Source organism: Podarcis pityusensis, assembly GCF_964106645.2.
Source record: "Podarcis pityusensis genome assembly, chromosome: 4".
NCBI lineage: Eukaryota > Metazoa > Chordata > Lepidosauria > Squamata > Lacertidae > Podarcis > Podarcis pityusensis.
This window is the reverse complement of record NC_138027.1, coordinates 51865633-51877953: the sequence shown is the minus strand read 5'-3', so window position 1 is coordinate 51877953 and position 12321 is coordinate 51865633. Positions and strand designations below refer to the sequence as shown.

The 12321-nt window shown below is 39.4% G+C and overlaps 1 protein-coding gene and 1 long non-coding RNA gene across 12 annotated transcripts in view; one reads left to right on the top strand and one right to left on the bottom strand.

The window, feature by feature from the left end:
* The window catches only part of LOC308476135, a 159645-nt gene that overhangs the window by 64717 nt on the left and 82607 nt on the right, over positions 1-12321 (bottom strand). The gene's annotated exons all lie outside the window — the stretch shown is intronic.
* GRIK1 (glutamate ionotropic receptor kainate type subunit 1) overlaps positions 1-12321 on the top strand; it is a 155669-nt gene that overhangs the window by 75570 nt on the left and 67778 nt on the right. The gene's annotated exons all lie outside the window — the stretch shown is intronic.

The following is a 12321-nucleotide window of genomic DNA, read 5'->3' as shown; positions in this document are numbered from 1 at the left end:
ACCAGCTGGGGTGAGTAGATCCCAGCAGGGGTCATGTCCTTTATGAAAATGCATAACACTAAGTGATGGCTTGCTTGCTTGACTTAACTTGTTAATTAGTTTCTGGGAAGTGCAGGTTCCTCCTTCCCTGTACTTCTTTGGGCTTAATGGTAGTTATTAGCTTAGAGTAAGTTTTGCTTATTTATCTTTAGGAAGAAATGAAGGTTACAAAGAGGATTTGACTTAAAAAAAACCCAACCATTAAGTTAAGTTACCTGTAAAATATGCTATCCAGTTGGAAGCAGGATTTAACAAAGTAATAGCTGAGAAAGGAGGTTTAGCATAAATTTCGCAAATGAATCAATTTGTTTCTCTATCACACTAAAATATCTCACAGTAGTCACTGGGTCCTAACACTCATGCTTCTGGTGGCATTCACATTATTTTATTCCTGATTATTTTAATTGCAACCTTCTTTCTTTCCCCAGATTTGCTGACCATTAGCTCTACATCTTGACCATTAAAAGATATTTAATCTAACATACAACAACACGAGTTGCCCACCGAAGGCTATTTAAAGTTCTGACAAAATATAAAGTAAAAGTAAAATGCAGATGGTGGGGAGCAAAGAGAAGAATGAAATACATTGCAGCCACTTTAAAATGCCACTTTATTGTGGGGGTTCTCTGTTCTCATCAGCTGCACAGCTCTTAGAAGTACAGATGGGCTAATCAGTCCGTTTCTGGTTCACATTGCTTTCATGTGTCTGTTCCATCCCATTTCCACATTAATCTTTTTTTATTAAAAAAAAATCTGCATGAAAAATTGTAATTAAAAACACATTTCCATTTGTTAGTTAGTTTGTTTTAAATATTTAAATACTTCTTTTCCCGGAACACGTGATGGTGAAAAGCAATATGATCATAAAAATACAGTCCGATAGTATAACATTGCATATAGTAAATATAATTCAACCAAGATAAAACCATTCCCAAAGTCGCATCAATAAAATAACAAAACAGCATAACCAACCCAGCCACCTCTCGCACGAGGTGAGAGAAACAGGTGGGTTTTTTTATATCTTCACATCTTAAAGGTTAGGGATCGCTGCTGAGAAGGCCCTGTCCTTAGTATCCACTAGTTTAACTGATCTTAAAAGTCTTTAAAGTCTTAAAACATGGGCAGGTTCATATGGATGCAGGCAAGTAACCTGGCTGCAAACCATTTAGGGCTTTAAAGGTCTAAACCAGCATTTAAAATGAGTCTGGAAATCCACTAGCAACAAGTGTAACACTTTAGTTAGGGTATACCAGCTGGTGTACCAATCTAAGGCTGCAAACCCCTACCCCCACTTAGCTTCAGAATAAACCCTGTTGAATGTATGTTCTGAGTAGACATGGGAAGATTGAAGCCCAAACTGGTAAAAGGCACGAGTTCTGGCATTCTATTAAAATGCACATAAAACAAATAAGACTTTGTTATATATATTTTTAAAAAGCAGAGAACTGCATTAGATCATTCAGGAAGTAATTGAAATGCCTGAATAGGGCTAAGGTCTTATTTAAAATAATAATACCTATCTTATTTCACACAGGAAGTATTTTTCAGTAGCTGGCAAGGAAGTGTAGGCTTTTGGAAAAAACATTTCCCCCATAAAAAAAAGATTAAAAAACAACTGTCATGAAGCAATGCTGCCATTTTAACTAGCAAAGCTTGCTCTCTTGAGTTAGGAGTGGGTGCAGACAATGCAGTATCTTGGAATTTTAGTATTCACTAATGATGGCATGAACAGAGCATTTCTCAATTCAAACAGCCCTTGGTGGACTGAGAAGCAGTAATGTTCCAGATTGATAATTGCCAAGAAAATTTCAAAACCCAGACCCCTTACTTTTAATGTTTATACGGCAGCCAAGAGACATCATTTAGAACACAGTCTTGTAAAGAAATTAAAAGTGAGTGCAGTTCCACATGTATGTGCTGATGGAAAGTTTCCTATCGGAGTGCATCATGGGTAAAAATAGAAGTACAGTAATGCTACTACCGCCCATACAACTGCAGTTTTCCCAAAGGGGGTGATAAAGTGTAGAACAAGCCTCTTCAGTGTAAAATGCTTAGATAGTTCTTGTTTCATGCACCCATTAGTGATTTAGACTTGAACAGCCACATGACAGAAGACTGAAGAGAGTTGTAAAAGCACTGATCTGGCAGGAAGGGTCTACTGATTTAAGCCAAAAGCCTCAGGAGAGCCTTAAGAGGTCTTTGGATCCTAGCCAAGAGAACATCTCACAACGGCAGGCAAAGGTAGCTGCTTCCCTCTGTCAAATGCTGAAGTTTTGTTATACCAAAATGGAAAGTGTTTGGTGCTAACATTATCTGCAACCTGACCTTGTTGCTGGCCTGAAAATCACAAGAAACTGTTTCAGCTTAAAAGCTCAGTATGGAAATATTTTTGTCTATAGCAGCATCACACATACTGTCATTTCTTCTTCGTCTTCCCATGAATGGCTGTGTCTGCTTGTCACATAGCGACAGACTCGGTCAAGTGTAAATGGTCCCTTATGCAAAAGCATCAGAGAACAGTTCTGCTTGGATGGCAACAACCGCCTGAACATATTCCAACACAATTCACCATAGTGTCCTTTTATCAGATGCTCTCAATGCGCTTTATAGCTTTTAATCTTTGCTTGGTCCTAACCAAGCGATATTTAATCTGTGCCTTACATCTTCTACATATCTGTATCATACAATGACAACCACAGTAATTGTGTGCCAACTGAGCATGGTCAAAGATACTGATTTGTTCATGAAATGAACATATTTGCTTTCTATAGACAGATCAAAAGGTTATGTTTTAAACATTTTCAAACTGCTTCCTCCAGCTATGACATTTACCATAAAAAAAAAGGCAGGAATGATTTACTTAGGGAGCAATCCCAATCCCTAGTGGTGGGTGGGGCAGCACTGCCTTGCTGCTAGCCTCCTAGCTGACCTTGGGATTCCCCTCCAATTCTACAATTCTATGATCATGCCACTGGTTAGGGGACAGTAAGCTACTGCTGATGATCCTCCTGCCAACAAGCCAGGAGAAAGGATGCTGGCAACTTTTGATATAAAACTCAGTGCATCTTCCAAGGAAACCAATCCTCTGGCCCCTCAGCTACAAGTCTGGACCTGGCATGGTGCAAATAAGGGGGAAAGCTTTGGATAGAACAGAGAATCTGCTGCCCCGTGCTCCCCAGGCCCTCATTAGAATGGCTCTGCATATCTCACCCAAGTCCACTTAGCAATTGGATGCCTCTTAGCTATCCTCAGAGGAGAAGGAAAACATGTACTCATTTTGTATTGGTGCTAAATAATGATGTGCTATAGTACTAGGTGGCTGTGCTGAAGAAGCAAATAACTAATACCTACCTCTCCCAACCTCCTCTCTTGTTGCTTGATATATTTTATGGATGACCAGTTAGTAAATAGGTTATTTATCTGATGTGATAACATTTCATTAGATCTCAGAATAAACTAATCTTTCACTTAGTGCTATTCCCACTTCTCTCTCTCTCTCTCTCTCTCTCTCTCTCTCTCACACACACACACACAGAGAGAGAGAGAGAGAGAGAGAGAGAGAGAGAGAGAGAGAGGTGGGTATCTAGAAGGTGGCGTGTACATTTTCAGTGGTATTCGCACACTTTTGGAATCCTGCCCTCTTCAAAGGAGCACTGTCTGGGCTCCTCTCTTGTGGTCTTTCTCTAAATACTTTTTAATATGCTAAGTCTTTTGACTGCTCTTATTGCCACCATCCTATATATTGTTTCCAAAGGAAACACGAACCCTGGGTAGGTGCCTGGAATCTTGCACTGCGTGGAGATTGGTGTGGCGTGTAATGTTTTTAATCTGATGTTCCTTTTATTACGTTTGTTCAATACAATAAAAATATTAAATATTGAAAAGTTTTCATTGTAAGCCACCTTGTGAAAGTATGTCATGAAAGTCAGGGTAGAAAAATATTACATTTAAGCAAATGAATCTGTATATTAATTGGAAGATATTAAGCAGTGCAGACATCATGGTTCTTAATGTTCAATCCTAGATCCAACTGTATTGCATTTTTTTTCTCCCTCTCCCCCCTGCATGAAGTAGAAAAGAGCACACATATTTCCCTCCTAATCTCAAAGCTGTTCCAAAGATCTAGGTAGATCACTCCCTGGAGTTGAGAAGAAAGGGAGCTTATTATTTCATTGATCAATGAAATGCCATTGCAGTTAACAGAATTAGTTCAGAAGAAAAAGGTAGCAGGAAGGGAACAAATCAGATATAACTCAAAAGACACTGTATTCTTATTTCTCTTTCTTTCTCTTTTATTTTTATTCCAAAAATCAAATTGTTCTTTTAAAGCTGTGCTATATGAAAAGGCTGTGATCTCAGCTAATCCATGCTTTTCCAGGATAAGCTCAGATTTCTGCAGCTACAGTAAAAACCTTATGTTTGTAAGCGCCTTATAGATAACTAATGGGCACTCGAGCAATGTAACTTTTGATGAGGAAGACATAATGTTTATTCTTTGTACAGATAGCCCATATAACAAGAAAGAGGACTGGGTGGGGGGCAAGATCAAACCATTATATGTCTGAGTTCAAAAATATGCACTGAATGCACGAAAGGTAAAGATTTTTTCTTGAGAATCTCTTTACTTCCCATCCCAAGGTGGTGAGCTATATTATTATGATTACCAGTATATTTTATTTATTATTTTGTGGAACACTTTCTGCATTATAGCTTGCAATATGTGATTAACAAAGATGTGAGGCAAAAGTGATCATCTGACATATTCATCTCTATAATTTCATTTGATTAAAATAACATTTTTGTTATTTCACACTGCTCAGGGTTTGCATCTATCTGTGTGCTCCTTCTCTTGACTGTGGATAATTATCAAAAATATGAAGGTAAAGGTAAAGGGACCCCTGACCGTTAGGTCCAATTGCGGACGGCTCTGGGGTTGCGGCGCTCATCTCGCTATATTGGCCGAGGGAGCCAGTGTACAGCTTCCAGGTCATGTGGCCAGCAGGACTAAGCCGCTTTCTGGCACATAGACCAACACTATTGAAGGAAGTTACTGTCAAGGTTGCTCTATTTAGATTCAGTCTCTAATCATCTGCAGCATGATATGGGCATGTTTATACAGTGGTGCCCCGCAAGACGAATGCCTCGCAAGACGGAAAACCCGCTAGACGAAAGGGTTTTCCGTTTTTCGATGCGCTTCGCAGGACGAATTTCCCTATGGGCTTGCTTCGCAAGACGAAAATGTCTTGCGAGTCTTGAGATTTTTTTTCCGCTCCCCCCCTTTTTCTAAGCCTTTAATAGCCGCTAAACCGCTAATAGCGCTAATCTGCTAAGCCGCCAATAGGGTTGCTTCGCAAGACGAAAAAACCGCTAGACGAAGAGACTCGCGGAACGGATTAATTTTGTCTTGCGAGGCACCACTGTAATGTCAAAGCAAATTTGTAGGATCCTTGCTGAGGGTATTGCGGGAAATCAAAATTTTGATGTGACATAGTTGTGAAGGGAATTTCACACATTACTAGGCTTTGGGTGCCCTTTGACAGTGTAAACAAGATTATGAAAGTGTCAAAACACTCTCTTCTTCTCTTGCTCCTCTGTTTCTCACTCACATAATTTCTCTGATAAAGATGGTAAAAAAAATATATTTTGTTTTCTGAAGGAAGCCCAGAAAAGGGCTCCATAGAGGATTTATTCTGTCCAGAAAATGTATCAGTTCCATCATTTCAAAGCTTCCTTCCTGTAAAGGAGCTCAGGTTGTGTCTGTATGTGTATAATTTTCCCCATTTGCCTCCTGGACTTCAAGGCAGTAGTGGTAACAAACTCAGGGTTGTCATAGGAGAGGCTTTTTTTGCCAGGAGGGAGAAGTCAGAGGAAAAGGAGAGGCTGGCAAGAGAATATAAGACTCTCAGTTGCTCTTGGACTCTTGCTGGGATAACTGATTCTTCTGCGCTTCTTGGCTCAGCTTCCTTCAATGTTCTCTTGCTCAGCTCCTGCCTCATCACTAGATGCTGGTCAGACAATACAATGAATACATGCATGTCAGTTAACCACTACATTTCATACCCCTGCTTCACTGGTTATTCTGATACTTCGCCAGCACATAACTGGTGTTCATAGGCACACAAAAATGTTTTTGCTTCCCAAGCAATCTTTTAACATGTTGCAGCCACATGCCCACTGTCCAAAACTAAGTAAATCAGGTCAGTTGTTCTTTTAAAAAGGGATTCATTACTGAGAAACTCGGGAGCATGAATTATGTCAATAGAGCCATAGGGAAATACTTTCAGGCTTGAACACCTAATTGAAAAAGACTCTGTTGGGAACCAGGAACCTCCATATAATAAACACAAAATTTGTTTTATCTATCCTGTCTATCTACATGCATATTTATACATTTTATTTCATATTTGTTATTAAGAAAGTTGCACTCAGAGCCGCTCACAAAAGATAACTTTATATTTATGGCAAATCAGAAGGACTAATTGATTGACTAACCATATAAACCCCCTCACTTGTTGTCAAGACACACAGGATGACTGCCCTCCTCCCCACAGACAACCGTATAGTTAGCTAGCCTGTGAAGCATCCCTCCAGGAATACAGTCATCCACCCAGAGCATCTCCATATGAGGCAGCAATGTGGGTATCCACACTAAAAGTGTGAGATGAGTTTTAATGGCTAGGAGAGGATATATTAATTGGGTAGGAGAGGATATACTAATTGCAATTTATCCCTCCAGGCACCCACATGTGTGGGTTGAACAGTTTGAAACAAAATTAAAAGCACAGGAATTAGGCTTTAAAAACATGTTTTGAGCAATCTCAACTATGAAGTAAACTGGCTGCCCCCTTCTTACCCTGCTTAAAAAAGAATCGGACAACAATTTGTAAAGTAAGTTTAGAAGTAAGATTTACGTCTTGGTTCACAGCAGTGGCAGCAGTAAAAACTGCAGTGGTACCTTGGGTTAAGAACTTAATTCATTCTGGAGGACTGTTCTTAACCTGAAGCACCACTTTAGCTAATGGGGCCTCCCGCTGCTGCTGCGCCGCTGCACGATTTCTGTTCTCATCCTGAAGCAAAGTTCTTAACCTGAGGTACTATTTCTGGGTTAGCGGAGTCTGTAACCTGAAGCGTATGTAACCCGAGGTACCACTGTATGTAGGCATAATATTGTGCCTAAAACTGGAGCAAGTGAAGGCATGTCTGCATCCAATGCTGGTGAAAGGAAGAGAGAGAAGGAGTGGGGAGGGAACAGGAAGTTACATCTGTGATACAGGAAGCATGATTCCTTGATGCCTTCTCTGCTGCCACTGATTTGAACACCCAAATCCATATTTTTAATTGATGTAGCCTAATTTGTTAGAAAGGTTTGCATATAGAACATCCTGTCTTAGCTCACCTTCAAGACTTTCTCAGCTCTGTGATTCTGCTTCCCCAGGAGTTATGGCAGGAACACATAAGGTTGAAATATTAATTTGATCATGGGGTTAATGTTAATATGCTGTGACAAAGGTATTTCTGTACCTATGCAATTAATCTGACTGAAGTGCAAATGGTTGCCGGAAATATCTAATAACCTTCCAGCCTCATTCTCATCTAAGAGTGTGAGAATATGATGATTTTAATATCTATGTGTGAGTTCTTTACATGTCCTTAATTAATTCATAACTGCACAAATACATAATTGTATAATAATTCCAAAGAACTTTACTATACATAATTGTATAATAATTCCAAAGAAAAAGTCAGTAATATTAGCTCAGAGAAAAGTCTACCCATATTTTGTCCCATAAGGCATTTAAAAGTGAATTCCCTTCTAGTCTTCATTCTAGCCACTGCATTTTATTTACTTTGTTTATAGCTACTTTTCGTTCATACTTATTTCGTGTTTCTAAAACACGAAAATAAGTGGGTATTTCACAATTATGCTTTAGTTGTTTATGAAAATAATGAAATAACTCTCTTGTCCTGGTTTGAATCTATGTTGAAATGAAAACAGTGGTGTGGTACATAGTTTCCAATAGAAGCAAAAAGATGCCATTAAACCTGGGGTTGGAAATCTGTGCGCCTCCAGATTTTCCTGGACTACAAATCCCATCAGCACCAGCCAGCATAACCAATGGTCAGGAATGATGGGAGCCGTAATCTAACAACACCCAGAAGGCCATAGGTTCCCAGTCCCTGCTTTAAACCACCAGCCCCAGCTAGCTTGTACAATGGTCAGGAATGGTGAAGATGGCAGTCTAGCAATATCTAAAGGGTCGCACATTACCCACCTCTAATACAGCCCACTATTGTCTACACTGACTTGCAACAGCCTTCAAAAGCACCAGGCAAAAGTTTTTTGCAGCCTTGCTAACTTTTAACTGGAGTTCATTTATGTTAGGTATAGAACTGAGAGCACTTACATGCAAAGTATAACACATTTGGTAAAATATCAGATCAGTTATTGTCTTTGTCTCAAAAACTGTTGCTACTTGGTATATGCATTTATGTTCTCTAGTGTGACTTATTTACTAGACACTTACTGTAGACAGATCAAGGTCAGAGCATACACAAGATGTATGACATGACTACATTTTGACATAACGATTTTAGTAACTACATCTTAGTCCAGTCACCTGAAACATCCATCAGATGTTAGTTCATTCTTTAATACTTTTACGCATGTGCATTCAGATGTCAACAGTAGTAAGGAAGGATTCAGAGAAAGAGGACAATGGAGCTTATCTTATGCTAAAAATTCAAATGTATTATTATTCCTTATTCTGTATATCTGCTCATTCACCCTCCCATTTGTCCCATGAATCCTAGGCATGGCTCCAAGAGGTTTGTCTTTTATCTTGCCTCTTTCTCCGAGAAAACCTGCTGTTTATTGCTGAAACAAAACAAATGTCAATTGGGTTTTCGGCAGATGGACGTTTGTTCTGATTCAGCAATAAACAGCAGGTTTTGTCAGGGAAAATGGTGGGACTAAAGAAAAAAATCATGGGACAAACGGAAGAAGTCATGGGACAAATGGAAGTGTAGATTAGCCCTCTGTCATACTTCCCTCTAAACTAAATGCCTCAATCATTTGAGCCTTCCTTGTAAGGGAAAATGCCCCAAAACCTTCATCATTCTGGCTGCTCTTTTCTGTACTTTTGAGCTCTACACTACTCTTTTTGAGCTGGGTAACCAGAATTGCATACAGCATACGGCACTCAAAATGGATTCATAATCATGCCCATAATCATGTAGAATCAGGGCAGAATTGGAGGAAGATTTGGGAATATATCCATAGCACACGTCACTCCAAAGTGCTCATTTGCCATAGTATGTGTGGGAATGATTTTAGCTCAGTATTAGAATACATTCTTTGCATGCAGAAGACCCCAGAGTCAACCCTTGGCATCTCCAGGTAAAAAGATCAGGTAACAGTTATGCAAAAGTTTCTCGGCCTGACATCCTGCGCAAGATGGACAACTAGTCTGTACTGGTATGAAGCAGCTTTCTACACTTCTATTGTGCCATTTAAAACAGAGGCAAGGAATCTGTGGCCCTTCAGACGTTGTTGGACTCCATCAATACCAGCCATCGTGGCCATTGGTTGATGGTACTTTTAGTCCAGCAGCATGTAAAGGTTCCCTTCCCATGCTTAAAGAATTAAATATCACATTCTTCCCATGAATTTATGAGAGTTTTGGGAAGAGTAAAGGATATGCTAGTGTCTTTAATCCCACAGGAATGCTCTAGCCAGTCCATTTTGAAATAATCATTTGATTGCTTCAGGACGGAGTTCTTGGCACGTTTACAACAAAGTATGCATCATTCAGTTCAGTGAGACTCTTAAGTAAACATACGTAGGATGTGGCTGTTAATCTGAATGTTCCAGGCCTTTATTAGGCTGCAAAGCCTGTAATAGAATGGACCTGTAATTTTACATCAAACAAATGAATTGGGAAATTATAGGCTTTACCTTTAAAGACCTTCCACTCAGATCTTCGTATGTATACTTACTATAAACTGCACATTTGTCCAAAGATCAACACTGACTTCCATGCACAGACTTTCCTAGCATTTTTAATGATTTATTTCATTATCTTTTTTATATTGAGTTTCTTCCTTGTAGCTCTTTCCAGGCAGTTAATTTCTAAGATACACTAATTATGTTTACCTATATACAGCATCTGACATTTTATGGGTTCTCCATCAAGGCTGCCACTTTAATCTTCCATTTCACCGTCAGTCTAGAGATTATGATTCACAAGCTTGTGAGGTATTGAGTAAATATTGAAACAGATGAATAATTTGTTACTTGCATATATGTCATGATTCCTTCTACAGGAAAGCTCATAAAGTGTATTCAGTGTTTTATTTTCAAAGTCGAACCACTGGAGAACTAATAATCTCATAAATAGTTTGCACATTTAGATCATGCGGTGGGGGGTGGGTGGAAAATCAATGCCAAAGCAAAAGCAGCAGAATCAGGGAAGTGATTTAACTTTATGGCGTTAAAGGGACTAAATATTGGCATGAACAAAGATGGCACAAGCTAAGCGTAAGTAATGACTGATCTTACAGCTGAGGAACTTTCCAATCTTTAGTCTGGAGGCTTCCTTTAGTTTCATTGAATAACGAGGCTGTGTACATCTAGCAAATTAAAGTGGATCTGATGTACCCTGTATGTACACGTTCTTTTTGTGTCCAGACAATGTTGATCCATGGATAATGTGGTAATGGGGGGGAGATACAATGTACACCCCACGTTACCCACCTGTGGAACTACTGAAGGGCATCATGTGGATGTGTTTTTTAAAAAACACATGTAGGCCTGTTCTCATGTAGCCACCCTCCAGACCTTTTGTGGAGGAGACACACGAAGAAGGGCCTGCATGATGATTGCAGGATTTGGGTAGATTCATATGGAGAGAGGCAATCCTCAAGTTTCTGGGTTTGGAGGAGTATCAGATGATTGGAAAGTCACCGTGTCTTCATATCTTTTCCCAGCACACACCCCTTTTGGTCCTACCACGTCAGAGTTCAATACTAGTAGGGTAACAGCCACAGAGGTGGTTGTACAAGTCAGAGATGGGAGGGAAAATGACACTTGATCTCCCTTTCCAAAGTTGGAGCTCTCTCCCCCTGTGCTCAGATTGGGAGATCCAATGCACCCTTTGACCGTCGGTGTGCCCTCCTAAAGAATTTAGGATTGCAGGACTAATAAACTATACTGAATTAGAAACCTGGAGTTGATTAAGGAGCCTTATTTGATTGCAATCTCAACCATGCTAGGCTGCTGTGTTCTCAAGGCTAACTGATTACTAGAAAGGAAAAGATGCAGGCCTGGCTCTTTCCTTTCCGTGTGTCCAGGGTATCTAAGAGGATATCTACTGTCTTGTTCATAAATTACATGGAATGTCTCTTGGGCAGTCCTATATCACAAGCAAGGCGGTGACCCTTTTTGTAACACCATTATTTATTATCAAGCTTGTGCAGGAAAATAACTGGCTGAACTGCAAGAAGTTTGCATTTATAGGAAAAGCAGGATTCTGCAACCCCAAAAGGTGGATGCCAACTCAGTGAGTGAGGGGACGGTGACAAATAGTAGCAATGAAAGTTATTTGGTTCGTGTTCAAACTGACAAAAGAACTGTCAGATGTTTCTTGATGGCTCAAGGGAACTTATAGATATAAATCTTCCAGAGATTACAGGAGTCCTGATAAGAGAAAAATATGACGGACAGAGCTGACTGACATTAATTTCAGCATGTAGCTCAGTAGTTGGTACTATAATCCAAACGAAGTACTATTGGGGAATGCTAAGTAGAGTCAACCAAGGGACCAGTAGACTGGTTGGTAATGCCATTATTCATTATCTAAAAGAATTATGGGATAAAGAATTGTGAGGCAGCTGTAATATAGAGGGATACATAATAAAATTGTTTAAGATGTGATCATCTATAAAATTACATGTTATTTAAATGGTAAACCTAATGTTACTTGCTTAAAAAGTGTATGACATTTCAATCTTATTTTCTTCTAAGAACTATTAACATTGTGACTGCTGAGTTAAAATGTAAAGCAGGTTGTAATTCTACTGTGTATTTCCATTTCCTGATTGTCAGATAATGACTATGCTACTCTATACCGGCGACATATAAAAAGCAAAAGAGCCCTTGCAGCACATTAGCAGATTATATTTTGTTGACTGGGAAATATTAAGCAATATGTGAATTGTGAATTTCACATGGGGAAATAAGTGACTGCAAAATTCAAAGTATTCTCTAGTGGATAGCAGTAAATG